The sequence below is a fragment of the Danio rerio genome, chromosome 24, assembly GCF_052040795.2.
Source record: "Danio rerio strain M-AB ecotype USA chromosome 24, GRCz13ab, whole genome shotgun sequence".
NCBI lineage: Eukaryota > Metazoa > Chordata > Actinopteri > Cypriniformes > Danionidae > Danio > Danio rerio.
The window spans coordinates 12,593,034-12,596,872 of NC_141044.1; the positions used below are offsets into that span (position 1 = coordinate 12,593,034).

Sequence of the window (3,839 nt, forward strand, 5' to 3'; positions counted from 1 at the left end):
TACAAGCATCAGCCACTGACGAGGATAAGTCCTTCTGGGACGCCTTTTCTTCCACGTTTGATGAAAAGACGGGTCTATGGCATGACAACACGGGTCGCCTATGTCTCCCACACGTGGCACTGTCATTCCTCATCCATGAATTTCATGGTGTCACTCATCGTGGACAAAGAGGGGTACATGAAACTATGCGAATGGAACTATGTTTTGTGTCCCAAAACTAGAAACCACCATTAATAACATACTTGAGAAATGTCTTATATGCGCTCAATATTATGTATCAAAGCCTGTGGCATAGCACCAACATTTAACAAAGACCAATCACACCTTTTTCTGAATGGCAAGTAGATTTCACACAAATGCCCAAGAGGGGACCGTTTAAGTATCTACTGGTTTGTGTGGATAAATTTTAAAAATGGGTAGAAGCTTTTCCCTGCTCAAGGGAAAATACACAAGTGGTAACACAGAAATTGATCTCTGAAATTATACCTAGATATGGGATCCCACATGGGATAGGCAGTATAGGCAAATGCTAAGAGCGCTGTACATCCAGGGGGCGCCAGAAATAAGCGCGGTTAAGTTGGTTTTGTTTTTGATATTCCTGACACACTCAGTGATAGATGGCAATAACTCAAAAACCTAAAAAGATCTAAAGTGTGTTTCCTACAAAAAAACAAAGCTGGTTATGTTTCACAGCTGTCTTTTTCTTTTTTTTTTCGCTCGACATTACAACCACTGCTCCGTTTAGCCGGGGATATGCGTTCAGAGCTTGCGCAGAGTGGAGCTCTCAGTAGGGCACCGTCGGAAAAGTGCTTCTTTTTTTTCGTTTTTTTTTTTTTTTTTTGCTCTTTCCTGTTTTATTTTAAAAACAACATTTTTTTTCTTTAATGAGCACAAACAGTTACTAAAGTAATCAAATGCTTCATTCATTCGTTCATATAGATCTGTGCATTCTTACATAACTCCTTTGTTATCAAACAAAACACAATGAGAGATTCATCTGCTGCTCTTCACTAAATAACTACAGGAACTTTAATCAATATGCAAATACAATTAAAAGTTAAATTTTATATTTAAATTTAGATTTTATAGCTTTATTTAATTTCTGTATGAGCCATTGTTTTAATAGGTTAAATCTTTTTTTTAATGTCAATATTTTCTATTGTTTGCTATGTATTCTATCATTTGAAGCTATTTGTTGTCCCATATTTTTTACATCCCAACGTTGACAGATATGGCATAACATTGCAAATCAATAAATATCTATAGTGCTATCTGGGTAACACTTTACAATAAGGGTGCATTAGTTAACGTTAGTTAATGCATTAGTTAACATGAACTAACCATGAATAACGCATGTATTAAGCATTACTTAACCTTTGTTAATGCTAACTAACCATTTATTTATGTCTTAGTTAATGCATTAGATAACATTAGTTAATGCATTAGTCAACGTTAGTTAATGCATTAGTTAACATGAACTAACCATGAATAACGCATGTATTTAGCATTACTTAACCATTTATGTATGTCTTAGCTAATGCATTAGTTAACATTAGTTAATGCATTAGTCAACGTTAGTTAATGACCACTAAAAGTTAAAAAAATATTTTCAGAAAAGATGTTGCAAAACAATGGACAGAGAGCAAGCATGATAGCATGCCAAAAGCTGATAATCACTTTAAAGGTGATATTTTTTCTTAATGTCCTTGAACAGTCTTCCAAGTGGAACATTCCTGTGGCGGTTACCAAGCCAATAAGTCCACTCAATTACCTTCAGGTGCTGTTTTAGCAGGTCTTCTGTCCTGTTTCCTCTTAGACGCCATATTCTTCCTTTGTAAGTTACCCATGCCCTTTCCAGATTCTGTGTATGATTGCCTGTTCTCGGATCTACAAAACATTGACTGTGATTCACAGCAAAGTGGTTATAGCCAAGATTGGTAAGTGCACCACTGTAAGCACGCCATTCGTCACTAAGTATGGTACTTCCAGGATGCACATGTTGTTCAATAAGCAGGATAAGATGATTGCGGGACCTTCGATGAACAAGCTTTAGAATGGGTTTTCTAATTCTTTGTGCAACCCCCAGCATCTCAAAGACCCATTTTCTTCTGTGCCAAGTCTTTGCAAATCTTCCACGTCCATACTGCAAAATAATCATGCAATATAAAAACAAAAATAATTGTACAATATAAAACAACTTTACAAAGACAAATAAGATGTTTAACAAATCTGCACATATTCTATAACAAAATACACTAAATTAAACATATATTCATAATATGTCATATTGTGAAATAATATAACAATTTTAAATTACTACATTGATTAATGTATTTTAAATAGGGCTGTTAGCATTTTCTAGTGCTGATTTAACATGTTAATGGAATTAATTAGTTATTCATTAAAACATGTACTGCCACCTACTGGCCTTCTTACTTTAAAATTTAGGGTTCAAAAACATCTGCCATCACCTAATTACTTTTAACATGTATACTTTTCCTTCTCTTAAGAAACTTTCCTTAATGAAAAAAAAACACATGCATTTCGTTTAAATAATTTTACAAACTGTTTTAAAGCAATCAATAAATAGATGTATAGGCGAGACAACAAAAAGCAACTTCTGGATAAAACCATGATCATTTGTAAAATTGAATAATAGATTCTATTTGTATTTTTCTAATTATTGCTTTGTAATGTCTATTTAATACTTTATGCACACAATTACATATTCTTATCTCTGCAATATGACTTGTATTTTAAGTTGTATTTTAATTACCTTTCGTTTGTGGCGGAAGTTGCTTTCATCAATCATAACAAACTCTCTGGGATGTCCAATCATTTGGCCCTTTTTTCTGGCATACAGCTTCATAGAATATCAGCATATTCCTCTGACTTTTTGGGCCATCCTGCTTAGTGTTCTTGAGCTTCCAGCAATGCCATCTTCAATCATGTCAATTTGTCTCAGTTGAAGGCCTTGAGCAAACCTGTTAATAAAAGTGAAACTACATGTTGTACTGATAGTCCTGGACAATTGTTTTCTGTATTGTACAAAATAATAGTAATAATAATAAATATTCTATTACATACCGATATATGAACTTCATCCAAGAAAATAAATTGCACTTTGACTTTGCAAACAGTGATCCAGATCTCACAGACATGATTTTTCTCATGTGTCCTTTTTTCATACAGGACCTTTAACAAAATATAATATAAGAAAAATATAACTATATAAGAAAGTGTATTCTTCATGCTCAAGATGAGGATTTAGTTGTGTGTGTGTCTGTCTGTCTGTGTGTGTGTGTGTGTACAGTATATGTATATGTATATTTAACACTTACCAAACATAATTGTCTCCTTTGTTTGAGTTATATGTCAGCTTCATTCTGTGCTGGCAGTGATTGCACTTCATTTTCGCTTTGAGCATTTTTTTTTTCTGGAGCCATTTAATCAGTTTTAATTTCTTTTTTTTGGTTTGATGTCCTTCAATAACTGACAACAATTTTTGCTTTAATGTCTGGCCCATCACACCTTTAAAATAAGTAAACAGTTAGGCATATTAGTATTTAAAATGTGTTGTTATTATTATTATTTTTTGTCAATTAATAACCTTTATTGTGCATACAACAAATGGTTAATTTATTCATGTTCAACATGCAGAATTAAAGTAACACAAATATTTATAACTGTATGCACTTGATTAATATTATTAGTTGTTTTAAAATATTAAATCCATTTCTTACCTGCTTTTACCTGTCACTGCCTGCCCCTTCTGAAATGGGGTGTCGCGATGACGAGCGCGGGATTTTCAAATGTGAAAGAGTTCCGGTCGGAAGTAA

At 33.4% G+C, this 3,839-nt stretch overlaps 1 pseudogene across 1 annotated transcript; it reads right to left on the reverse strand.

Moving 5' to 3' along the window:
- Nucleotides 1–721: 721 nt before the first annotated feature.
- On the reverse strand, nt 722–3,593 carry LOC141380793 (uncharacterized; annotated as a pseudogene). Its single transcript, XR_015525454.1, has 4 exons — nt 3,342–3,593; nt 3,088–3,195; nt 2,777–2,984; nt 722–2,143 (listed from the first exon to the last, which is right to left on the reverse strand). The product of XR_015525454.1 is annotated as an uncharacterized LOC141380793, transcript variant X1 (transcript).
- Nucleotides 3,594–3,839: the final 246 nt, after the last annotated feature.